The sequence below is a fragment of the Rattus norvegicus genome, chromosome 1, assembly GCF_036323735.1.
Source record: "Rattus norvegicus strain BN/NHsdMcwi chromosome 1, GRCr8, whole genome shotgun sequence".
Taxonomy (NCBI): Eukaryota; Metazoa; Chordata; class Mammalia; order Rodentia; family Muridae; genus Rattus; species Rattus norvegicus.
In genome coordinates this window covers 144,867,602-144,895,101 of record NC_086019.1, presented here as the reverse complement: position 1 = coordinate 144,895,101, position 27,500 = coordinate 144,867,602, and the positions used below count along the sequence as shown (strand labels likewise).

Below are 27,500 nucleotides of genomic sequence, written 5' to 3'. Positions count from 1 at the left end.
CTGATGCTGAGCAGATAAGCCAAACTCCTAAACATCCTCTCCAGCTTTCCCTGCTGTGTAACCGTGTCACTCCTGCCTGAGTGTGCACAAAGGGGCTGGCTCCCCACCCTAGCAAAGGGGACAGAGTCTGTGAAGCCATCACAGGACGGTGGGTGGAACTAGCAAGTTAGTAGTCAGACTATCCAGAACATAACACATAGCACACACATACATGAACAAGCAGGAACACGGGCTATGAAACAGCATGGACTGCTGGTGAAACCAAATAGCTTCTGTTTACAGAATTACCTTCCTTGTTTTGGTTTCTGTTGGTGGTGGCAGCTAGCTATTAGGCTTTGGTTTTTTGAGACAGTGTCTCACCAGGTAGCCCAAGATGACCTCACACTTGTGGCAGGCCTCCTGCTTGAGCTTCCCAACTGTTGGGATTATATGCATGAGCCACCATGAATAGCAAAAAAGGGTTATGTTTAAATGATTGGTTCCTGGGCTGGTGAGATGGCTCAGCAGGTAAGGGTACTTGTTAGCAAACCTGAGGACCTGAGTTCAATTCCCAAAGCAAACATGATGGAAGGAGAGACTGTGCAAACTGTCTTTGAACTTCATATGAGTTCCATGGCATGTAAACGTCCTTTCTCTCTCTCTCTCCCCCCTCCCTCCCACACACACACAATCAGCTCTCTGCTGATTCAAAAGATGGTAATCACTTGTGCACACACAATAAAATATTTCTTTTTTTTTTTTTCTTTTTTCTTTTTTTCAGGGCTGGGGACCGAACCCAGGGCCTTGCGCTTCCTAAGCAAACGCTCTACCACTGAGCCAAATCCCCAACCCCAATAAAATATTTCTGAAGCGTGTACTTGGCCTTCAGTACAAACAAGACAAAGTTTACAGGAAGCTGGGCAGTCTCAGCATCTCACCCTCACATCTGGTATAACTGTCACCCTGCATGGCCCTCACACAATTCACTGTGGTGTGGAATTGTGTAAATGACAGTACACTTTTAGATTCTCTAAACCTGCAGTACAGGAAACATGTTCTCAACTTTCTAACCCACCCATCTGATCTCCACACACCTTCCTATCACTAGTAAAGACTGTGTCCACTCTGGCCTTCCCCACCTTTCTCATCCAGGAGTCTACTCCACCCACTTCCTGTAGGAAGGCTGTGGGAAGTAGGTAATAGCTGTTGGTAGATAAGTAGGTCTTGAATTTATTTTGCAAACAAGACCTGTTCTATCTACCTTTTCATGTAGGAGGCTAAAGGCAGAGTCAGCTTGACTTCAAGGACTCTATTGTCTTAGTCTCCAAAAGAATATGACTAAACCCACCACTTACCACTATTATATTTTAACTGGGCATGTCTGTAATCCCAGAATTTAGAAGGCAAGGGCAGGAAGATCAAGGGTTCAGGGTCATCCTATGCTACATAGCAAGTCTGAAGCCAGCCTGGGCTACATGAGACCCTATCTGAAGAAACTAAACGAGAAGTTAAGCATGCTGGCTCAACCTTGTAATCTTGGCACTTAGGAGGCTGAAGCAGGAGGACTGCCACAAGTCTAAGGCTGTCAGGACAACAAAATGAGACTGTGGTCTTAAACCACTGTTCTTAAAATGTCTGGATGTTACAGACAAGATCTCTAAGAGATATGAACACTGAAGATATGCTTCCCTCACTGCCGATGGTTAACAGAGCTAAGGCAACAGTTTGCCTGTCAGTATCTGCCTTTAGCAAGGATTGCACCCATGACTTGGCACCACTGCCACTCAAAAGAGCCACTGCTGCCTGGTTCTCGTCACTGTGTGCCACCACATCACTGTTTGTTTTCCGCTGACACCAATCCTGGAATAAATGAGGCTCCACTCTCTGTTGGACTGACGTTCCTTCCTTTTCTCAGACGCTAACAGAATGTGGTTTCTTGTGCTTTCACTTACTCAAATTTGGCAGAACTAACCCATCATTTGTTTGCAAATTACTTTTCCATAAGCCGGCCCGGCATTTTGCCACCTACCGTTTCCTTCCACGTGGCAAACATTAAACTGAAGGGGAGAGAAGCAGCAAGAGCGAAATGAGCAGTAAAAACAAGGACTGCGAGTGGGGAAGGGTCAGATGCTCAGCACCGTCTTTACCACGTACACTGTATAAGCCATCAACGAGGTGGGTCCTAACACCCGGAGCGGAACCTCCTCCCCTCTGTCCTAATGGCTGCATGGCTCACAATCACCTCTGAGGAGCATGGCTACCTCCCACCGCTCTCAAGCAGTGCTGCACACTGCACACTCACCGTTTACAGAACACTCAAGTGTTGATATCGACATCACGGGCTTGTGTTTTCTCCACTTGAATTACACACATCTAAGGCATAGTTGTGGCTGCATAATCTCTGACTGATCCAAGCATGGAAACAGCTGCTCTGTGTGTTCAGGTAATACATACACCTGAGGAGAGAAACAAGACATCAACTCATCCTACAAATCAAAGGAAAGCCTTTTCATTAGAAATCAAAGCAGCCGTCCAGTGTATGCTCAGGGGCTGTGGGATGAGGCAAAGTTCTCTTCTGTCCTAATACACCGAGGGGTCTGACACAGTCCACCTGTAATTGTGGTGACTTCTAATCTGAGTAGAGAATGAGTGTGGAAGATCCAAGGGTGGCGTTGGATGTGGTGGTGTATGCTCCCCCATTAGTACAAGAGAGCTCTGACACTCAAATTTAACACTTGGTGTAGCATTGACTATTCCTAAGATAGCCCAAAGATCTATGATACGTTATTTTAAAAGCTCTGAATCATAATCCCTGGTCCAGACTAGTATGTGTAAATACCCCACTAGCCCACTGTTGAACCACCTACCTGACATTTTAAGCATGTCTTAGTTAGGGTTTTACTGCTGTGAAAAAGCACTAAAGTGACCAAGGCAACTCTTACAAAGGACAACATTTACTTGGGGTTGGCTTACAATTGCAGAGGTTTAGTCCATTATCATCAAGGCCGGAAGCATGGCAGTGTGCAGACAGACCTGGTGCTGGAAGAGCCAAGAGTTCTACACCTTGATCCACAGGCAGCAGAAGGAGACTGCATGTCATACCAACTCCAACAAGGCCATCCCTCCAAAAAGTGTCACTATAAGCAAACACCTACACCTATTCAAACTACCTCAAGGCACGACCTAACTATACTGGCTATCTTTGGTTTACTGTAGAGGGCACAATGTCCTGGTGCTCACACATAGGCACTAGGGAAACCGAGAACTCTAAACATGCTGGGTTGTCTCTTCAAAGGAAGAGATGTACAATCTATTCTCTGCCCAGAAGGCTGAGGATGGATGCTGTTAATGGACAGACCTCTGTGCTATCTGTAGAGCTAGGCCCTACCTGCCTCCATCCCTTAGAAACAGAACTGGAGATGGTTAATAGTGCAGTGACCTTTGCACTATCTGACTGAGACCACATACAGATCTTCTTGGAGATCTTCTCCAAGACCCTTAAGATAACACATGTAGCCTACACAGAATCCATCTTATGGTGGATTCTATATCCACCATATACAAAGTGGATATACAAGATATATGAGGAGACTTTTTCCAAACTGTACTGCATAAAATATACCTAAAGTAAACTACCAGGTCAGACTAGAATTTTGAACAATGTTGACAACTACGTTATGTCAAACTGTCATTCCTTCTTGCCTCATGGGGATCAATGTGACACTGCTGGCCATGGCATTTGCAGAGACACCTCCCTCCCTCCAGGGTATAAACTAAGACTTTTTTTTTTTGTTAGAGGAAATTACACCTTGTAAAGATAATGACAAACTTGTAACCATAGCTGTTTCCTGGATTCCTTCTTAAATGTGAAGTACCTTTAAAAATCATTTGATAGACTCCCTCACAAAGTGACATAAAACAACAATTAAAGTAACTCAGCACTTATTAACAGTCCTTCTCGATAAATGACCAGATTTAAATATTCCGAGGGTGGAAACCAAGTGGAAGCACTCGCCATTACTGAAATCTCATCCTTTCCAACAAGGCAGTGGATGGTCAAAACTTTCATAGTGGGATTCCTTAAGTGACAAAGATTTCTACCTAAGAGTCCATGGGTTCTCCCCGTGGGGTCTCCCCTGCTCCCCAACTCTGATGCTGGGAACCAAGCTCAGGGCTTTGTCCACACAAGGTACCCGCCATACCAGACTTACATCCCCAGCCCAATATGAGAAAATCTAAGCATCGTTTACCTACTCACATAACAACACCAGTCAGTAACGGCATGTACTTCTGTATAGTAACCCAAAGCTCACGGGCATTTTCAAGAGAGGGGATGTGGATGTGGGACAGCAGCGGCCTGCAGGTTCCTGGCAGGAGGTGAGACACTGACCAAGAGAATGAGGAGCTATGGACAGTACCTAGTGTTGCTCCGTGTCCCAGTGCAATGAACTGGTAAGTCTGGAGAAAGTCTGAGCTGGTTACCTAAGACAACAAAAGCCCTGAGGGCTGGGCTACAGCTCACTGGTGGTACACTTGTCTAGCCTGTTTGAGGCTCTGGTAGTGAATCCTAGCAGGAGTGGCAGGCAACAGGATTCCTAAAGGAAATACAAAGTGTAAGCCCATTTGCATCTTGTGTCTACAGTTATTCAGTTATACAGCTTCTAGGGGTGTGGCGCCGTGCACTGTGCAGTACTGCATTTTCAGGTGACACTTCTGCTCATGTCACAGTCACAACAGTGACCATCCGCCTATAAAACAGAAAGTTATTTTTGTAACATTTGGATAAAGCCACTTAAACCCAGAGCCTGGTGCATGTTAACTGATTCTGCACTGACCTTTATTCCTAGCTGTTTATTTATTCCTACACTTTATTTGGGGACAAGGTCTCACTCAGTTATCCAGACAGTTTTGTTTTTTTTTTTCCAGACAGTTCTTGAACTGCCATCTTCCTGATATAACGTCTCAGGAACATTGGATTTCAGGTCTGTATTATCAGGCTTGAATAGAAAGCACTTATGCTTAAAATACGCTTCCCATGGGAGCCTCTGAAAGCCTTCCAAAGTTAAGTAAGGTTAAGACACTTTTCATCTAAACAAGGCATTATTTGTCCTCCCCCCTCTTCAATAACAAACAGTAGAATTGAACTAGAATCTACATAATATGTGGAGACATTGACCATTGTCAAAACTACTAGAGTGTGTGCTTCTTTATTCTTGTCCTTAAAACATTTATCAGATCAGGTTTCATTTTCTTCTCTTCTTGTTTTTGTTGTTGTTGATTTTTGTTTTTGTTTTTTGTTGTTATTGTTTTTGAGACAGGGTTTTTCTGTGTAGCCCTGGCTGTCCTGGAACTCTGTGTAGACCAGGGTAGCCTTGAACTCACAGAGATCCACCTGCCTCTGCCTTCCAGATGCTGGGATTAAAGGCATGCACCACCACCACTTGGCCAGCTTTCGCTTTCTAACAGCACAAATATTATTAGCCTACAAATGATCTTTTGAGCTCTCAATAATTTTAAGGGTATCTTGAGACCAAAAATTTGAAACGTGTTTACAGGTAGTACTTAGGGATCCCCCACAGTGAGCACCTAATGGAATAAGTTCCTTATTACTAAGGTCTCTTATACATGTCGATAATGTTTCTGTATTGCCTAACATACAGTTACTTTTTTGGACCTCTTAGGCTCCCTTCCTTGACAGGTTTCCACTGTTCTACATGTTTCCATTGTAGTATAAAAGCTAATAGCAATAATAAAAGGTAGACTTAAGATGCTTGCACTAGTGCAGGGCACACAAGGCTGCACAAACACCAGACGTAATGTTACTTACAAAGAGAGAGAGGTCTGATTACAGTGAACGCTACATCTCTCCTCAACCTGTGGGCAACTTACAAATCCTTTATAGCGGACTTCTATAAAGAGTCTAGGGTGAAGTTCTACAGGTTACAACAAAGACATAGTGAAAGCTCAAACAAGCTTTCTAAGGGGAAACTCCGATCTTGCTTAAGATTCCCCAGGGAGGGTTTTCTATGCAATAACAGGCAATAGCTGATGAGAATTCCCACCTTTGCATTGTTACTACACAGTATACTGGAAACGGCTGACATGACAAACTCATCCCCATCTAGAGCAGTGCTTCTCAGCCTCCCCAGTGCTGTGACCTTTAATACCCTCACATTGTGCTGACCCATACATAGTTATTTTCGTTGCTACTTCATAACTGTAATTTTGCCTCTGTTATGAGTCGTAATGTAAATATCTGTGTTTTCCAATGGTCTCAGGTAGCCCCTGTGAAAGGGTCATTTGACCCCAAAGGGATCGTGACCCACAGGTTGAGAACCACTGATCTACAGTCAACCATGTAGATGACTGATGAATGACTTTCCTTTGGTGGCTCACACCTTATCTAAACATGTATGTGTGTACACACACACACACACACACACACACATAATGTTTGAATTTGTATTTGTATGTGTGTCTATGTGAGTGAATGACATACGTTATGTGTGTGGTGCCCAAGGAGACCAGAATAGTGTGTTGGACTCCTTGGGTCCTGAGATACAGGTGATTTGTGAGCAATATGATATAGGTGCTGGAAATCAAATCTGGGTCCTCTGGAAGTGCCACAAATTCTCTTAACTACTAAGCCATCAAACTAGTATCTAAATGACCTTACCACTGTCTTCACTCCTTCAAATCTCCAACCTCCTACCCATCCACCCATCGGAAAGCAATTTAAAAACAATTTGCATAGGCTCCTCTGTACAAGAATTCTACAAGATTTTAGTCATGACTTTCCTTAACAAAACATGCCACTTTCCACCGTCTCCTTGCTGTCCTTCAGTTGAAGTGGAAATGAGATGTATCATCAAGACTGCTTTGTCCCATTTCTAACATTAAATGACTTTGCTTACATATTCAAGAAACTTTAAAAAAAATCATCCACTAAATGTGTATGTGCGCACGCGCGCTATAATTACTGCAACAAGTGATTCCTCGAGCAAGAGTCATCGATTAGGAACGCCTGGATTTATAGAGCCAATATTCAACAGCTCTCTGCATGTGAATATGTATGTTTGTATGTATGCATGTCTGTACGTACGTATGCATGCATGTGTGTGCTTAATTTAACTTCAGTTTGTGTGACCGCGTATTTCTTCTTCCTTATCGACCCCTCCATTCCCTGGGCTAAGCAAAAAGATGGAGAAACCAAGCACAGAGAAGGACGATCGACACCCGAGCAGCTTACCCATCTCCTCTCCCACTCCTGGGACGTCTGCCACGCCAGTCACTTACCCGGACACCAGTCACCCGCCGCCAAAGGTGGCCACATACTGGCCCAACTTCGCGAAACAAAAGCCGCCAGCATCAGGTGTCAGGATTTCGGCCGCAATTTCAGCCTCCTTCCGGTGGAAAATGAACCCACTTCCGGTAGGAAGTTCAACCTCTGGCACTGCGCAGCGCATGAGGACTTGTCGGTTCTCTATGCGCATGCTCAGAGCGAGTTCGCTGCTGCTGGCGCCTTGCTGCTTGGCGATTGGGTGCTTGGAGACTCCGGACCGGCTTGTGGATCCTGGGTGGGCGTGGAGAGCTGCTTCAATGGTTTGAGTAAGCTATTCTCTGCTCACCTGGCAGGCGTCATCCTGGGCACTGAAGTCCGCCGCTCTGCTGCCCCGCCCCTGCGACACTCCTCTGCGACCTTGTGCCAGACAGCCCTGGCTATTAAAAGCTTCTTAGTGTTGTACAGTCTTGACACCCTGCTTATATAGAGCACAGTCTGCATTGCACCTCAGTAGCCGTTACTCAATAGCTGTCTTTACTCGCCCTGGTTGCAAGCCCATGCATCTTCATTAAGGAATGGATGAAGAGCTCCTTGGTCAGGGACCTGGTACTTTTGAGTCTAGGAAGATAAGTAAAATCACTTTTGGATTAATTTCCTGGGGGCAGACATCAAATGTTGAGAGTCTAAAACAACAGACGTTTGACATTTGTGTCTTGGTAGAGTCAGGCTTCCTCTGTCATTTTTGAATAGATATCTTTGCCTTTCTTAGTCTCTGGTGATTGCTATAACTCATGTGTATGCTTTGACTTAGAGCAGCACTGCTCTACCCTGTTGTCACACGCTGTGCTCCTTCTTTCTGTGTTTTATAAGGACACCCATCCTGTTGGATTTAAAAGCTCAGCTTGTTCCTATTTACTCACATGCAGCCTTATTTCCAAATTCACATTGTGAAGTTGCAGGAAAGACTTAAGATTTCAGGGGCGGCACTGACTGACCAACCAGTTAGCTGTCAGAGTTCTCCAGGAATGTACAACCCAAAAGCTGTCTGTAAACAGGGTTAGAACAGTGTGTTCAAACATTTCTTTCGGATCCTAGGAGATTGGAACCAGAATTTGAAGCAAAAAAGAACAAAATAAGAAAACAAGAATTGGGGGTTGGGGATTTAGCTCAGTGGTAGAGCGCTTGCCTAGCGAGCACAAGGCCCTGGGTTCGGTCCCCAGCTCCGAAAAAAGAAAAAAAAAAAAAAAAAAAAAAAAGAAAACAAGAATTGGTCTGTAAACATAGATGTAAAGCAGATCTTACATTCAATCCAAACATACAAGGTTTTTGGATTCAATATACAAAATGTTAATTTGTTATCAGTTTGAGCCAAATCCATTTCATTCCTCTTACTCATTTAAGAAGATGTAACTTTTCTGGGCATGGTAGCTCACTACTTTAATCCCAGCTCTCAGGAGGCAAAGGCAGATCTCTGTGAGTTCATGGTCTGCATGAAGAGTTCTAGGCCAGCCAGAGCTACATAGTGAGAAGAAGAAAGGAGGAGGAGGAGGTGGAGAAGTAAGAACAGAGAGTCAGGGCCTCACAGTGAGACGATTACACTCACTTTCTAGAGTGCTTTTCTCACCCTGGCTCTTCTGCCTGGAACAGGGCATCAAGTTATACATACTTTACTTGCCTGATTTGCTATCATGGACACTGTATTTTCATTATTTATTTATTTATGTATATAAATACATGGTAGCTGTCTTAGACACAGCAGAAGAGGGCATCAGATCCCATTACAGATATTTGTAAGCCACTGCGTGGTTGCCGGGAATTGAACTCAGGACCTCTGGAAGAGCAGTCTATGCTCTTAACTGCTGAGCCATCTCTCCACCCCCACAGACACTGTATTTTAACATAAGAAAGTGCTCAGATCATTTACTAGCAGTAGTGTCTTAATAACTAAACCCAGCAAAGATAGCTCCAGAGAAAACTTGGAGTTAAACCCACCAACAGATAAAGCTCTTGACAGATCACTAAAGCTACCTAGCAGTCTACCTAGATAGACGTAAAAAAAAAGTTTCCCCAGAAGTGCTTAACATTTAAGTCTATCACTGCAATCCATCCTGTTCATAATTTAGAAGTTTAATACTATACAATTAGCTGAGTGGTTAACATTTAACAATCCAGTGTCTACTTAGCAAAAGGAGAACAGATAGCAATTTGATGAAAGGCTTTTAGCAGAAGCCTATTGTAAATGTGAAGCTTAATAGTTCTTGTCACAGGAAACAGTAAAATGTGACTATCCATTTTTACTTCTAATATTCAACATGATGGTACATTCTCTTCCCAGGGCAATAAAACAAAAGGCAGATTCGTTAGGAAAGAAACGAACATATTTTTTCAAAGGACATGATTCTCTTTCTAAAACGATTGTAATGATAAACTACTAGAAGGTCTAGCAAAGTTTAATTGTTCATAGGTTCATGGGTTCAAAGGTTAATTGTTTAAATTTGTTACATATCAGTAGCAAAGTGTGAGAAAATAAAACCCACTCAGGTCAGCGAGACAATTCACAGCACTTGCAGCCAATCTTGATGATCTGAGTTCGATTTCTGGAACTCATGTGGTAGACAGAGGGGCCTGATGCCTGCCAAGTTGTCCTCTGACAGGCCTGGTACACACACACACACACACACACACACACACACACACACCACGCACACACATACACATACATATATACCATACACACACACAGACACAGACACACACAGACACATACACACACACATACACGCCATACACACACACAACACACACACCCATACATACACACCACACACACAAACACATACACACCAAACACACACACACTACACATACATACCATACACACACTAAACACACACACATACATACCATACACACACCACACACACACATACACACCATACACACACACCACACACACACACATACACACCATACACACACACACCACACACACACACTACACACACCTATATACCATACACACACACCCCACACACACACAAACATACACACCATACACACACAAATGTAATTTTTTAATTAAAAATCCATCTAAAGGTGCCAATATAAAATACCTATGAATATACTGAACAAAAGGTGTATGAGATTTAAAATATTGTTGAAAGACAGTAAATAACCAAGTAGGAAGAGATTTTATCTTTTCTTCTGGAAATGTCAGTGTGTTTTTTTTTTTTTGGTTCTTTTTTTCGGAGCTGGGGACCGAACCCAGGGCCTTGCGCTTCCTAAGCAATCGCTCTACCATTGAGCTAAATCCCCAACCCCGAAATGTCAGTGTTTTAATGGTAACATTTATTGCAAATTAATGAAGCACTTTGATTAGAATCCTAAAAGTCTTTTTTTTTTTTTTTGGTTCTTTTTTTTTCGGAGCTGGGGACCGAACCCAGGGCCTTGCGCTTCCTAGGCAAGCGCTCTACCACTGAGCTAAATCCCCAGCCCCCCCTAAAAGTCTTTACAAATAACTTTCAGGTCACATAGATTATTCTTTGGGGACACTGTTAGATTCCATTTGTTGATACTTAGAATCTGCTATGAGCAAGGTTGATAGCCATGCCCGTGACTCTATTATTTAAGTGCTGGTATTTATTTCTTTTTAGTTATTTACTTTTATTTTATGTGCATTGACGTTTTGCCTGTGTGTGTGAATGTGTGTGTGTGAATGTGTCAGATCCCCTGGAACTTGAGTTACGTACAAGTGTGAGCCACTATGTGGTTGCTGGGAATTGAACTCAGGACTTCTGGAAGAGTAGCCAGTGCTTTTGACCACCTTTAACCACTGAGCCAGTCCTCCAGCTGAGTGCTGGTACTTAAAGAGACATTAGAGTGTTGGAGAGATGGCTCAGTGGTTAAGAGCACTGACTGCTCTTCCAGAGGTCCTGAGTTCAATTCCCAGCAACCACATGGTGGCTCATGAACATCTGTAATGGGATCTGATGCCCTTTTCTGGTGTGTCTGAAGACAGCTACAGTATATTCAAATAAGTAAAATAAATAAATCTTTAAAAAGTAAAAAAAAAAACTGGAGAGAAACACTAGAGTCTTTAAATTGTGGGTGTCAGAATACAGACCAAGAATGGAGTCACTGTGACAAATCTGAGTGCTTGCTTGGAAACCTCCAAGACAACAAAAGTCTTGTGACCTCAGTTTCCTCAAAAACACAGCCTTGTCCTTGGATTGTGTTTCATGTTCCTCCCAGGTGTCATGGATAAAAGCGAGTTTACCTCAGCTGTTGTTCTTCATGGGCCTCTACAGAAAAACATGTTTTTGCCCTTGTGATTGTGTGAGCACCTTACACGTGTGACTCACCTCAACCCTCAGTGTATGAACTGTCTAAAGTTGACGATTGCGTGAAACTTCTATTCCACCTCACTTTTAGGCTCTACTCTCAGGTCCCACTGCCTTTAGAGCAGGAAACAGGGAACATTTCATATTGTTCTGTGATCTAAAAAAAAAAAAACACAAAAGTAAGAAACTTTAGAGTTACCTCTTAAGTTTGAACAGAAAACTCAGTGTGAAGCTGTCTTAATAAATGGCTCATTACAGTATAGATTTAAAACCACCTAGGATAGCGAGGTTATTGAACCTCTCTACGTTTCTGGGATTCTGGCAAGTTATATTTTGCTTGGAAATCACCCGTTTATAATAGGTTTCTGAACTGCCAGTCAGCTACTCCAGAGGGAAAAGCAGGGCTCCTGTAGTCCGTGAGTTCAAACTAGCCCATGAAACAGCGAAGGCCAAGCAAAATTCTGCACATGACTGTGTACTCTCTCATACCTGATCTTACACGCTTTTGCTTTCTGTTGTTCTAAATCTGGCTCTTTCTCCATCCTCCAGATCCTAGGAACTTAGGTCATCAGGCTTGGCAGAGTCGAGCTCCCCTCTCCCCAGCACGGCTGTAGTCATTTTGTTCCATGCCCGCCAGCTCTTTCATATCGTTGCTGTGAAACTCCCCAGTACCTGGTATGAGCTCATTGTGATTGTTTTCTATATAAACTGTCTCTGGACAGTGTTTGTGGACATAGCCTTCAGCTCCTGAGTCTATGTGTTCTATAAACCCGCCCTGTTTAACTGAGACCAGAGTCTGAGTGGTTTGTGTGGCGACTCCTTAACCCCAACAGGTGGCAAGAATCTTTTTTTTTTTTGGAGCTGGGGACCGAAACCAGGGCCTTGTGCTTGCTAGGCAAGCGCTCTACCACTGAGCTAAATCCCCAACCCCAAGAATCTTAACTTATTAAATCATCTCCCTGGCCCCAGTTGACATTTATGCTACTGGTGCCTCAAAAGAGGTGGCTTGGGAATTAAAACTTCCTGCTATCATTTGTGACAAGTTATTCTCCACTGACGAAATGGGCCAATTCAAGCCAAATTAAAGTATGAAAGCAGGTTTATTAGGGTCAGCTCTTGGGGAAGTTCACTGACCACAAGAGTCAGTGAAGTCACTATGGAGAGGGAAGAGAGAAAGAGCAAGCACAGAGAGAGAGAGAGAGAGAGAGAGAGAGAGAGAGAGAGAGAGAGAGAGAGAGAGAGAGAGACTGAGAGGCCAAAATGTCTGGCTATATACACAAGAGCTTCTGGGGGAGGGGAAGCCCAGTTCCTGAGCTAGAAAGAAAGTTTTGGAAGAGGGCAGAGTATGCCAGCTCTACCCTGAGGGATGCTGGAAGAACCTGGAGGCCAGGTCCACTTACGTACCTCAGCCACTTTGTCCCAGGTCTGAATTCCAAGAATTTGATCATTTGAGTTTCCCCCAACCTCCTGTCTCTCTATATAGCCCTGGTTGTCTTGGAATTCCCTGTGTAAATCAGGCTGGCCTCAACTCAGAGATCTTCGTGCATCTGTCTCCTGAGTGCTGGGATCAAAGATGTGTGCCACCATACCCAGTTCACATTACAAGTTTAGCTTTTGTAATGGATGTGCTTCCTCTTTTGCTGTTTCTCTAGTGTCCTTTTTCTTTGCTTGTACTTAATTCTTTTTCTTCAGAGCTGAGGACCAAACCCAGGGCCTTGTGCTTGCTAGGCAAGCACTCTACCACTGAACTAAATCCCCAACCCTTGAAAAATGTATTACATTTATTTATGTATTTCTTGGGTTGGGGGCTCAAGTATATGGAAGTCAGAGGACAACTTACAAGAGTCAGTTCTCTTGTTCCACCATAACAGTCCTGGAGATAAATTCCCGTCGTCAGGTTTGGCTGCACGAATCTTTAACCACTAAGTCATCTCACAAGGACCATGCTTGGTTGGTTGGTTGGTTGGTTGGCTGGCTGGCTGACCTGTTTGAGACAGGGTTTCACTGTGTATCTGTCTAGCCTTAAACTTCTGGTTCTTCTCAGCTAGGATTACCGATGTGTGCCTCCACACTCAGCTAACACTTCTTAGTAAGAGTTTAAGTTGGTTCCTTTTCTTCTGAGATCTGCTACCGTAGCCTGCTGTTTTCAATTGCGGACTCGCCTCCACCTTGTTGTTGTCTGTTTCATTGCACTTTAGGTTATAACTAGATTTTTGTTTGTTTTAGGGACAGGGTTTCTCTGTGTAGCCCTGGCTGTCCTGGAACTAGCTCTGAGGACCAGGCTGGCCTTGAACTCAGAGATCTGACTGCTTCTGTCTCCCAAGTGCTGGGATTAAAAGCCTGTGTCACCACTGCCCAATTCATAATTAGATTTTTAAAAAAAATTAAGAGCACATGAACTTCACAGGGCGGGGAGGGAAGGGGCAGGGAGTGAGGGAGGGGGAGAAGGAGAGGGAGGAGGTACAGAGACTCTACTCCATGCACATCACTTTCATTCTGGCATACCACTGCCACTCTTTCTGTTGTACACTTTGTGGGTTTTAATAAATATATAATGACATGTATCAACTATTCTAGGACCTTACAGAGAATTTTCCCTGCTCAAGGTAGCCTTGTTTCCCTGTTGTTTTCCCAAACTATGACATCTTCACCCTTTGCATAGCTTTGCGTTTTCCAGAATGTTATTCAGTTAGAGTCATACAGCATTGTAGCCTTTCATAGAGTCTTCTTTTACTTTGTAGTGTTTGTTTCCTGGTTTTAAGGAAATCTTGGTTGCTTCTAAGCCTTCACACTTATGAATAAAGCTACTGTAAACTGTGGTGGTTTGAATGAGAATGACCCTCATAGGGTCATGTATTTGAATGCTTGGTCCCAGTTAGTAGAACTGTTTGGGAAGGATTAGGAGGTGTGGCCTTGTATGAGGACCTGTATCACTGGGGGTGGGCGTTGAGGTTTTAAAAGCCCACACCATTCCCAGTTAGCTCTCTGCCTCTTGCTTGTGAATCAGATGTAAGCTGTCAGCACCATGCCTGCTTGTCTACTGCCATGCTCTCTGCCATGATGGCCATGAGCTGTCCTACCCTCTGGAACTGCGAGTCTCAAATTAAATGCCTCGGTTCTCATGACTTATCACAGCAGTAATAAAAGTAACTAAGATTACGTTCATTTTCAAGATTTTGTGCAGATAGTCTGGGTCAATACTAAGGAAAACAATTGCCGGGTCATGTGATAATTTCTGAATTGGATACTATTGCATTCCTACCAGCAGTGAATGAGACTTCCTGTTGACTCAAATGCTCACCAACGTTTGGAGTTGTGCTCCAGGTTTGGGCATTCCAGTGAGTGGGCAGCCATTTCTCGTTGTTGCTCAGTTTGCATTTCTCTGATGGCTGATGTGGTGGTCTCTCCATGTGTTTATTTACTATGTAAGCATGTCTTCCCAGGTGATGTCTCTGCTAAGGTCTTTGACCCAATTTTTTTTCCCATTTCTTTATTAATGTATGTGCATTGGTGTTTTGCCAGCATGTATGTCTGTGTGAAGGTGTCGGATCTCCTGGAACCAGAGTTATAGACAGATGTGAGCTGCCATGTGGGTGCCCTGGGGATTGAACCAGGGACCTTTGGAAAAGCAGCCAGTGCTCTCGACTACTGAGCCATCTCTGCACACGCTCCCCCCCCCCCCCACCAGCCCATTTTATTTTTTAGTTGAATTCTTGTCACTAGGTTTTAGTATCTCTTTGCCTATTTTGGGTAACACTCATTCATTAGACATAACTTTTCAAATATTTTCCACAGCTTGTAATTTGCCTTTTCAATCTGTTGAAAATCTTTCTCTGATCAAAAAGTTTTATCTTTTTGTCATGCTGGAGGTGGAATCCAGGGTCTTGTACACGCTAGGTGTTGTGATTGTGTTATGTTAAAAATATAAAGTCATGGGGTTAGGGATTTAGCTCAGTGGTAGAGTGCTTGCCCAGCAACGCAAGGCCCTGGGTTCAGTCCCCAGCTCCGGAAAAAAAAAAAAAAAAAAAAAGAAAGAAAAAAAAAAAAGAAAGTCATAATATACTGAATAACACTTAACCAAACTGATCAGTTTCATTGGCTATAATTGACAGCATCATCATCAATTAAAAGTATGTTTAAATTACATTTATTTATTTGTGTGTGTTTGTGTGCACACATGTGAACCATGCCATGGTTCATGTTTGGAGATAAGGACAACTTTTTTTTTTTTCTTTTCTTTTCTTTTTTTCGGAGCTGGGGACCGAACCCAGGGCCTTGCGCTTCCTAAGCAAGCGCTCTACCACTGAGCTAAATCCCCAACCCCCCCAGGACAACTTTTGAGAGTCAGTCCTCTCCTTCCACCATGTGAGTTCCTGAGATTAGACTCAGGTCATCAGGCCTAGTAGCGAGAGACTTTACCCAGGCAGAGAGCTATTACAAATGCAAAGAGATGGTTAGATATTAATTAACCTGGCTGAGAGCTGCTGAGAGCCACAGCACTGGGCCCCCTAGGTCCTGAGGTTTGTTTAGCACCACTGAGGGAGAGGAGGAACCATTGAGGAAGCACAGGACCACAGTGAGGCAGACTGATGGAAATCTAAGTGGGCCGCTTTGATCGACAATCATGGTGAGCTAAAGCCACTGGAGCTGTCAGAAATTCTCTTCCTGTGGATCTCTTAACGCACACCCTGATGATCAGACCACATGTCTGTGGGCCACCACCACAGTGTTACCACAGTGTTAGGTAACCTTTTCTTTTTTGTGATTCAGGTGAGAGTGTTAAAATTTTTGTTGGTCTGGTATGTTTGAAAATACAGGTCTCAGGTCTCTAGCATGGTTTTAGTACACTATATACCATGGATAGCCAGTCTATTTGGGTAAGCTCACAGGAGGTACATTTTTACTTACATGAATAAGTTATTTATCAGCCTGTACCTCATGGTTCGTGCTGGACAATTGGTGGTATTTACATATACACATGAGATGCAGAGTTGGGGGCTGAGGGATAGCTGTCAGTAGAGCTTGGTTTCCTTTGTTTCTCCAAAATGTATTCTTTATGTATTTAGTTACTGTATCTGTGGTTCATATGCAGCTATGATTTATCTGTCTTTTGGTATGCTTTATTATGAGTTGCTTTTTATCCTGTGTGATGCATTCGGATTGTATCACCCGCTCCATGACTTCAGCATGGCCATGTTCCCTCAGGTTCCCTCTGCCCATCATAGCCCATAACTGGATTTTCAGTCCTTTACATCACTGTTTCATTTGCAGGAGTGGATCAGTAACTAACTGTCTAACAGCCAACCCGCTGCTGTCTCCTCAGCCACCACTGCTCATTCCTCCCTCCCTCTCTCTCCAAGGCCTGCCCAACAATGCCCAGCTTTCTGCAGAGCTGCCCTGCTCTCATCCCCCCTACACGCTCTGTAGAATCTCAGGGTGAAACTAACACTGTACAAACCCAAATACAAGCCTCTCCCTTAGCTGCCCTGCTGTACAAGTTAACAGAACACACCCACTAGTGGGTACTGTCTAAGAAGACACAGGAAAGACACTGTGCCGGGCCCTGCCATCTCTCTCCACACCTTGTTAAACATTTTTATCCTCCCTAACATAACTGGTGATTTTAGTCGATGTCACTTTCTTTCTTTTACTTTGTTTTGAGACAAAGTGTCATGGAGCCAGGCTAGACTTACCTCCTGATTGTCTGGCCTCCATCTCCCAGGTAGCGGCATGGCAGGCCTGTATGTGCCCGCAGCCCAGCTTCAAAAACCGTTTTGACAATGGCTTTCACACCTTCCGACCTGTTCCACGGGATGAGTCATGTCCCAGCAAGACAACAGAACAGTGTGACTTTGTCACGATACCCAGGGTGACGTGCAACGTAAAACTTACAGATTACTCATTCCTGAAAATATCCACATAGTGCATGTAGACAGATCTACCTGGGAACACTATAGATGAAAACGGGCTACTGTTCATCCCTAAGCACCAAAGGAAAATATTTAAAATGGGCTTTTATATTTTGCGATATTTTTATTTTGTTTTGAATTATTTGTTTATTTGTTTGTTTGTTTTTGAGACAGACTCAAGCTGATGAACCTATAACCCAAACTTACCAAACTTGCAGTGATCCTCCTGCCTCAGCCTCCCAAGCGCTGGGCAAAGACCTCCTAAACTAAGGAATCACCCTGCCCCCCGATAAAGAAATCTATCTCAAGTTAAATGTTCCATTCGGGAATAGTCCCAGGTGTCTCTCCAAACAGCAGTTCTCACAAAAACCACAAGAATTCTTGGCCCCATCCCCCTCTCATCGTCCATAAAGGCCCAGCTTTCCCAGCCCCCACAGCACACAGTCTCTGCCCACTCAGAGAGGCTCCTGCCTTTCAATGTTCTAGTAAAGGACAACCTGCTGCCATGAGGTCAGTGTCCTCTGTCTTTTATTTTCCAGCTACCTTGTTCAATCACAATGTAACACGAGGCATACCTTATATTTTAATATGATAATGCAAGACATTGAAAAGACAAGAACCCTGGGCTGGAGAGATGGCTCAGTGGTTAAGAGCACCCGACTACTCTTCCAGAGGTCCTGAGTTCAATTCCCAGCAACCACATGGTGGCTCACAACCATCTGTAATGGGATCCGATGCCCTCTTCTGGTGTGTCTGAAGACAGCTACAGTGTACTTATATAATGAATAAATACATTTTTAAAAAAAATGAAAAGACAAGAACCCTAAGTATTACACGGGCACCAAGATTTCTGAGGTAACCAGCATTGGCTAAACATGGGTCACACAACCAGATGCATGGACCGCATGAGACAGCCTGTGGGAGTTGAACGGCAGCTGTGTTCTTGTCTGTTGTTATCAGAGTGGCTGCTGTGACAGGGCAGCGGGTAGAATCCAAGCCCTCTGATTGCAGCTACAGCACCAGCATGGAGCTGGTCTCTTCGAGGTGCATCTTCCAAAAGGGGGGAAGAAAAATCTCAAGCAAAGCATCCTGATGAAGCAGCTTCCTCACCAGCTGGGACTTCCATCACTGGAACAACAGCAGCTGAGTGACCATTGGGACTTGCAAAGCACAGCATGCCTACTAATGACTGCACTCTTCTCTTTCTGGAGTGGTCATTTCCCTCTGTGAACTCTCGCAGAGCTGACACCCTGTCCCCAGTAATCTCTTCCCAACTGTGCATGAGTGAACACACCTGGACTCGAGTGCTAGGGACCGCTGAAAGCCAAGATCTGGCTTAAAGCAAAACCTTTCTCCAGCACTGTTCCTGGAGTGGAGGCTGCTGAGTGTGTGTGTGTGTGTGTGTGTGTGTGTGTGTATGTGTGTAGGCTGGAATTTGTATCCGTCTGTGAAGTAGAATCCATCTTTTAACCACTCAGGGCATGGCCCTGCCATTCTCTCTCTTTCCTGACAAGCATCCAAACATTGAGCTACCAAGCCCCCAGATCGGCTTTCTTACCTTTCTCTCATACTGGAAGTGCTCTCCAAATGTCTGGGGGACACCATTTATATTCTAAACCGAGGAAATGAAGAGTAGGAATTACCTCGTGTGGGACATGTCTGCTGGTGGGATGGTGGGACATCAGATGGCTGAGAAATAGTCTATATTTAGAAAAGCTGTGTGCTCTCTGGCTCTCCCCACTCCATCCCTATTGAAGAAAAGAGAAAGAAATTATAGGTGAGGGCTTGGGCTAGGGCTAGGGCTAGGGTTAGGGTTAGGGTTAGGGTTAGGGTTAGGGTTAGGGTTAGGGTTAGGGCTAGGGTTAGGGCTAGGGCTAGGGCTAAAACAGTTGGTGAAGTGCTTGCACAGCAAGCATGAAGGCCAGAACCCTACCCTGATCAGCAAAGTCCAGGCCAGTGAGACTGTGACTTTATACTGAGAGACTACTAAGCAGAGTAAACTTAAAACACAGGGGGGGGGTAGAGACAGACAGACACACACAGACACAGACACAGACACAGACACACACACACACACACACACACTATACACACATACAAGCACACCATGCATTATACAAATTCTTACAAGATTTTGCAAAGCTAAAAGGAAGAGCCTAAAAGCTTGTATAGAAGGAAAATTGAGTTTCCCCAAAAAGTGGAAACTGGATTGCCGTCTGTTTCGTTTTCAGGGGAGCAGAAAGAATGTGAGAAGACACTGATGCACCATCTCCAAAGACAAGTAGAAAAATCTGCATCTTTTCCCTGATGCTGAGGCCTAAACCTAGAATAATTTGACAATTACTATCCGTTCTTTAAGGATATATTGTGGAGAGAACTGAATGTGTAAACTAGTTAAAAAAGGATCTAACCTAGAAAACACAATGCAGCAAGCTTTAAAAGTAATGTTTCCATATTCAGCAGGATTAAATATTCAGAGGGTTAAAGGGGTGGCTGGACAAAAAGGTTTATATGCTGGACGACAGCTACAAGCATATGTATTAGCATATGCTTTATTGTGTCAAAGAGGTTATTAGAAACCACAAGGAATGGGGTTTCAATAAGAACATGATATTTGGAATATGTAAATTAACATCAACGTGATTTTTAGAACAGAGCAAAGCCTTGTCTTGACCTTTGCTCTTGAAGCCATCCTCCTTGAAGCCATCTTCCTTGAAGTCATCCTCCTGTACTGCTGGTGAGGATTGTGTTTACATTCCTCACTGTAAGGATGTATCATTGACACAATGCTAGATAAAAGGACAGAACAGGAACAAATTCATCACATGGACACTTGATATAACCAAAAAGATGCTGGAGACCAATAAGAAAGTTGTCTAATGAATAGACCTGGATCAACTTGTCAATGAGAGAGGAAAAATTAAACAGAGTCCCCATCTCCTAGCACATATAATTCTATATGAAAATTAAAACTTTCAGGACTATGGAAATGGCTCCGGAAGGAAAAAGGCTTGCTGTTCAGCCTGAAAATCTGCATTCAGATCCCCGGAAACCTGTAGTAGCATGGATCTGTAATCCCAGCATTCCAATTCCAGATAGCAGGCATAGATCAGAGAATCTCTGACCTCATATGTGCCGTGGGGCGCGCGCGGGCGCACACACACACACACACACACACACACACACACACACACACTTTCAGAAAAAATAAAACCTTACCCAGGAACATTCTTAAATAAAATATAAATTCTGACTAGGACAAAAAAGATGCTAAAGTTTTCTATTAAAATTAACTCAAGGGGTTGGGGATTTAGCTCAGTGGTAGAGCGCTTGCCTAGCAAGCGCAAGGCCCTGGGTTCGTTCCCCAGCTCTGAAAAAAAGAAAAAAGAAAAAAAGAAAATTAACTCAATTCAACAGGCAGCATCATGAGATATTTGCAATGCATGTGACTAAAGACTATACAAAATCACCAAGATGATAAGAAAAACCAAGTAGCATAATTCACCCGATCTAAGATGTGACCACATGTGGGGTATACCAGGAAGGAGGCTTTTGGTTAAATGGAAATATTTGTTTCATCACTTCCTTTAAGACAACTCATTGGAATATTCAAGAATTTCTCTTTCTAAATGCTAGGCTATGTATAAACACAGTTCTCCCCCTCCCATATTTGGTTCACTTCCACTGAAGATGTTTTACTAAAAAGGTACTTTAAAGTTTTTAAATTGCATTGATTGATTGATTGATTGATTGATTGAGGTGTCTCTATGTAGTCCTAGCTATATTAGAACTGTGTAGACCAGGCTGTCCTTGAACTCATAGAGATCCTCCTGATTCTGCCTCTGCTAGCATTAAAGGCATACACCACAACACTGTGATACATGTATTTATTTGGAATTTATTTTTATTTTATATACATTGGTGTTTTGCCTGCATTCGTATCAGTGTGACAATGTTGGATGACATGGAACTAGAGTTATACATGGATACTGGGAATTGAACCTGGGCTCTCTGGAATTGCAGCCAGTGCTCTTAACCACTGAGCCATCTCTCCAGCCCCCATTTATGTATTTATGAGGTATACAAGTAGGTGGAGCACACTCATGTCTTGGCACAAGTGTTACAATCATAGAAAACTTACAGAAGTTGATTTTCTCCTTCTGTCATCAGGTTTCAGTGATCAAACTCAGGCTGTCAGACTTGGTGACAAATGCCTTTACCCACTGAGCCCTTTTGCAAGCCCTATAAATGCATATTTTATTGATGGAAATGGATCCTGTTATTCTAGCCCACTCAGAGCTCATTCATCCAGCAAACATCAAGATGGCCTGTACATCTTGGAATATGCAGATAATGTGCTACCCCAAATCCCTACCCTTCAACACACACACACACACACACACGCTGGGATGGTTGTCCTGGCTGGTCATGAGCCACTGCAATTGAGGCACACTTGGAGCAGTAGGAGACGGCAAGGCTACTTACACCTACACAGTCCATGTTGAACTTGGGCAGATGAATGGCAATCAAATGAAGCAGAAACAAAGATTTGAAAAGGAACAAAAATTTCAAAAGTCCAGAAAAAAGTCAACAGAGGGCACTGCCCCGGGTGAACCATGAGCTATGAGGGTCTAGCTACAAGAATGGGTAGGGGGTTGGGGATTTAGCTCAGTGGTAGAGCACTTGGCTAGCAAGCGCAAGGCCCTGGGTTCGGTCCCCAGCTCCGAAAAAAAGAAAAAAAAAAAAAAAGAATGGGTAGAATGTCATGTGATGTGTGCTGTAGACCTTCTAGACCTTAAAGCTTCTATCGGTGGGAAACTTGTACCTTTCTAAAAGTGGGGTCAGCAGTTGTGTGAGCAAGCTCATTTTGTTGAAAAAACTCTGGGTGTTGATGCAGGAAGTAAACTGGGGCTTATTTTATTTTGCTTTGTTTTTGTGACAGGGACCCATAGCCCAGACAACCCTAGAACTCAAGATCTTCCTTCCCTGGCCTCCCAAGCACTGGGAGTATTGGAGTTCACCACTAATCCCAGCTAGGTTGGTTATTTTGTTTTGTGTTGAATTTAGCCTTAGCTGGACTCACTACATAGACCAGGATGTCCTTGTAATCATGGAGATCTGCCTTCCTCTACTTTCAGGGTTCTTGCTTCTTACAGAAGCCTCCCTAGGGGTTTATACTTGAGGCACTTTGAAGGAAGCTGAAGTGTCTCTCTACACAGTTACCGGGTACCATTTTAGTTAGGAGCCTCCCCTCAAGGACTCTGGATTATCTTCAGGCCCTTTTGAAAAATTATCTTGGCTCAACTCTCAGGCAGGGACTATGAATGTCTCTTTATTAGTCTCTATTTGAACTTGATACATTGTGTTGCAACTATTTGCTTAAGAGGTATCTTGTTCTCACATTGTATCTGCTGTAACAAAGTCACCTCGGTGATCATTCCGACCAACGTCTGGCACACTGCACATATTACTGAGTACGGATTACAACAAACGTGGGCTTTTGCATCCAACCTAGATAGAATATCAGGAACAGTTACACTAAAATAAGGATAAAAAGAAAGTGCTCTATAGCCCAGTGATGGTGGCAAACACCTTATAGTCCCAGTACTAGGGAGGCAGGGGGAGGCAGATCTCCGAGTTTGAGGCCAGCCTGGTCTACAGAGTAAGTTTCAGGACAGACAGGGCTACATAGAGAAACTTTGTCTTGGAAAAATAAAAAGAATGAGCTATATGAAACAGATTTCAAGTTACTAGACATCAGGCAATCAGGCAATAGGAACCATTGCCTCTGGGAATGGCCTCAGGGAGAAGGAAAACAAGGGGGTTGGGGCTGTGATTACTTAGATTTATAGTTTTACAAAGAACTGCCAAGGGAGAGCAGAGGGCCGGGGAGGCTCACAGAGGTGAAGAGGGAGCTGAGACTCTTAGGGAAACCAAGGTAGTTTCTAGAGCAGTGTGTGCTCAGAGAGCTTTTAACCAGTCGTTTAATTCAACTGAGTATTGATCAGTTTATTGATCAGTGTGTCAAGAAACTAGCTGAGCTTTTTTGAAGGAGGGTCTTTCTCTATGGTCCAGACTAGCCTAGAACTCTCCCTCTTCCTGAATGCTGGAGTTGCCAGCATGTACCCCTACACCTTGCTCAGTTTCTTTCTTTTTTTTTTTTTTTTGGTTCTTTTTTTTCCGGAGCTGGGGACTGAACCCAGGGCCTTGCGCTTCCTAGGTAAGCACTCTACCACTGAGCTAAATCCCCAGCCCCTCTTTCTTTAAAAAACAAAAACAAACAAAATTTATTTCTACACTTGGTCTCCTGCAGCTTAGGCTGACTTGGAACTCTCCTAGGTAGCTAAGAATGATCTTGAACTCCTGACTCTCCTTCCCCTTCCTCTCAAACACTAGCAGAATGGCCCACCACACATAGGCTCAGGTAGTTTCTTGACATACAGAAACTGATTCAAAAAGGACAAAGAAAAAGGAAAAGAAACTCTGTTCCCACCTGTAAGTCTCAGCACCAAGAGGCGGAAGCAGGCTTTGCCTTGAGTCTGGGCCACACAGTGAATCCAACAGGGGCTACTGAGTGAAGCCTGGTGTTACAAAAACAAAAGAAAGGGATGGAGCAGGGGAGGAAGCAAGGGAGGGAGGGGCAGAAGAAGGAAACTACCTGAGTCCCCAGAGGAATTAGAGCAAAAGGTACCAGTGTCCTCTGGCTGATGGGGGGGTGGGCGGGCACCCACTCCCATCTGGAAGGATGGAGAAGCTCTTAATTCCCTGACTATTGGGGACTGTGCTTCCCCTTGCTTCCCGCTGGAGAATAATTACTCCTGTTCAAAACCACAGATCTCTACCTAGAAAAGGGTAAAAAGAAGATGCAGGAAGATGAAACAGTTTCCAAGCTTAAAACATCTGTCAACAAAGCTTTGTAGCAAGCTACACAGCAGCTACAAAGTAACAGGACAACTTCCGATGTCCTTGCTGGTGGGGAGAATGATACAGGAGCTGAATCTAGACAGGAAAAGGCAGCACACAGTGGTCAGCAATAAATCAGTCACAACTGGCAAAGAACTGCCAGGAATGCAATTGTTAGGAAAGGGTACGGCAAACCGTATACCATATGTTCAAAAATAACTGCACTAATGAAAATAGTAAAAATATCCCTACTTAAAAGTACCAAAAATTCTTGCAAAAAATGTCATCTCATATTGAAATAGATTAACTTTAATTGGATCCACATGAGCTCAGACAGCAAACACAAAACAGAGTAGGAAAATGCTTTTAAAATAAAGAACAAAGTGTCAGTGAATGTGGCGCAATCCCAAAGGGACGAGTTATTGTTCTTGAAGGACATGAGAGAAGGCAAGATAGAAAAAGAATATTGAAAACTTAGTAGTCAGATATAGCAGCAAGTTCTTGTAATTCCATCACTTTGAAGGCAGAGACAGGCAGATCCCCATGAGTTGAAGGCTAGCCTCATCTATGTGCCAGGCTCTAGGCTAGCCAGAGCTATAGAGAAACACCCTGTCTGAAGGAAAAAGGGAACAGAGAGAAAAAGAAAAGGCAAAACCCAGTGACTCAAATGGATAAATACAATAAATCCATAAATCCACAGGAGAAAGATTAATAGAAACCAAGATGCATGAAGAAGATGATACACTATGTCAAGTCACAGCATAGTCAAAAATTTCAGAACTGAGGCTGGAAAGATGGCTCAGCGGTTAAGAGCACTGACTGCTCTTCCAGAGGTCCTGAGTTCAATACCCAGCAACCACATGGTGGCTCACAGCCATCTGTAATGGGATCCGATGCCCTCTTCTGATGTGTGTCTGAAGGGAGTGACAGTGTACTCACATGCCTGAAATAAATAAATCTTTTTTAAAAAGTTTATTTTAGAACCAACAAAAGAGAAAAAAAATTTGAAACGCAATCAAAGTTGTTCCAGGCTATGCATGTTCTTCCGGGGAGGCCGGGTCAGGTAAATCAGGACGTTGGAGCCAACCTGGTCTACACAGTGAAACTCAGTGTGAAAACAAACAGTTCTAAACAGAAAGCCCAGGCAAACAAACACCAGATCCCTCACTCTGCTCCCTGCCTCTTGGTGCAGTCTTACCACACTTGGCACTCCACTGCTTGCCATGAGCTAAATCTTTGTTCACCTGGAGTGGCTTCTGACAAGCATATTGTCAGAAACAATGGAGAAAGAAACTAACACAGAAAGTTGGTCTGGAGAAGTTCGGTCGCTTCTGTGGTAAATCTGACCACGTGGCTTTTAGCCCTCCGGAGTAAGGCGGAAGATTTTGGAGGCCAGATTGAAAACGCAGAGGAAGGGATTCTCTGCTTTTAAAACAACTGCTTTAAAAATAGGAACAAACCACAAAGACACAAACAAGGGAAGAGGACTTGGAGGCAGGAGGTGGGGGAAACTGGGGGAGGTGGGGTAGGAGGCCCATGTGAGGGGGTGGAGTGATTAATGTGAGCTGATTATTATTAATTATTATTAATGGAGTGATAATGTGATTACATATATGCATGAAATTGTCAGAGTGAACATTGAAAATACCGCTTAGAAGACATTCTCCTAGGCTGAGCCTCTAAAGTGCACGGAAGCTGTGGTAGAACGGACAGAGCACATCTTGAGCTGTGGGCAGAACCTGTCACCCTCAACGTCCTGGATTAGCAGATGTGCAACATGTGAGGGTTGTAGGGCCACGGAGGCTTCTGCCAAGGTTCCAGAGAGCTGCTAAGATCAGGCAGTGAATGGTGGGGTCAGAGTCCCTACAAGAAGACCAAAAGAGACCATCATATGAGGCTGTGAAGATGAAGCCGAAGTTGCAGTGGAGACCCCGGGATGTTGGAGATGCTGGGATTGGTACATCCTGCAAAGATGTGGATGAGGGTGTTTCTAGAGACACTCAACTGAATAGGGAAGCTTCACCTTGAACCTGTGTAGCATCATCCCATGGGCTGGGCTGGGGTCCTAGACTGAATAAAAACAGGAAAAGGAAGAAGCCAGATATATTAGTCACAAATCTCTAGAAGTTCTAGTCAGCACGGCCCCCATAGACTCATGTGTTTGAATGCCTGGACATAGGGAGTGGCACTATTAGGAGGTGTGGCTTGTTGCAGTAGGTGTGGCTTGTTGCAGTAGGTGTGGCTTGTTGCAGTAGGTGTGGCTTGTTGAAGTAGGTGTGTCTCTGTGAGGGCCTGCTTTAAGGTTCCAGTCTCCTTCTGCTGCCTGAAGATCAAGATGTAGAACTCTTCTTTTTTTTTTTTCCGGAGCTGGGGACTGAACCCAGGGCCTTGGGCTTGCTAGGCAAGCGCTCTACCACTGAGCTAAATCCCTAACCCCAAGATGTAGAACTCTTAGCTCCTTCTCCAGCACCATGTCTGCCTGGATGCTGCCATGCTTGCCACCATGATGATGATGGACTGAACCTCTGAAACTGTAAGCCAGCCCCAGTTAAATGTTGTCCTTTATAAGAGTTGCTATGGTCATAATGTCTCTTCAAAGCAATAAAGCCAGAACTAAGACACACACACACACACACACACACACACACACACACACACACTGGCTGTCTACCAACAGAAAGTTCAAGATGTCTCAGCTGGTCTTCAGTGTATGCCGGAATCCCAAAGCAGTTGGCTATAATGCCAGTAAAGGGATGAACTTGCCAGCAAGGCAAGGGCAAGCAAGCGAAGAACAAAGGGGTTCCTTCTTCCTTATCATTTATACAGGCTGCCCCTGGAAAGCGTGGCCTAGATTAAAGATGGATTTTCCCATCTCAAAAGATCTAGATTAAAGGTGGGACTTCCCACTTCAAATAATTTAATTAAGAAAAATCCCTCACAAGTGTATCTAGCCACTTGATGCAGTCAAGTTGACAACCAAGAGCAGCCATTACCCTAGCCAAGGACCAGATACATTTCTCTGACTCCTGACTATGCAGTAATCAAACACCTCATATTCTGGCTGTCATGGCTTCACCACCATGGTGG

At 43.9% G+C, this 27,500-nt stretch overlaps 1 long non-coding RNA gene and 1 other non-coding gene across 2 annotated transcripts in view; both read right to left on the bottom strand.

Annotated features, from left to right (window-relative positions):
- Positions 1-1,182: 1,182 nt before the first annotated feature.
- Scarna15 (small Cajal body-specific RNA 15) lies at positions 1,183-1,246 on the bottom strand. The gene has a single exon (NR_106671.1). It is a non-coding gene; the product is annotated as a small Cajal body-specific RNA 15 (primary transcript).
- Positions 1,247-7,922: 6,676 nt separating this feature from the next.
- Positions 7,923-27,500, bottom strand: part of LOC102555928 (uncharacterized) — a 32,598-nt gene continuing 13,020 nt past the window's right edge. Inside the window, exons 4-9 of the long non-coding RNA XR_010060635.1 lie at positions 24,004-27,500; positions 20,185-20,299; positions 19,154-19,258; positions 17,295-18,638; positions 13,442-13,585; positions 7,923-11,758 (exon numbers count right to left, since the gene is read on the bottom strand). The exon at positions 24,004-27,500 is cut by the window's right edge and continues 1,338 nt beyond it. This is a non-coding gene — a long non-coding RNA (uncharacterized LOC102555928). The remainder of the gene's footprint in view (positions 11,759-13,441; positions 13,586-17,294; positions 18,639-19,153; positions 19,259-20,184; positions 20,300-24,003) is intronic.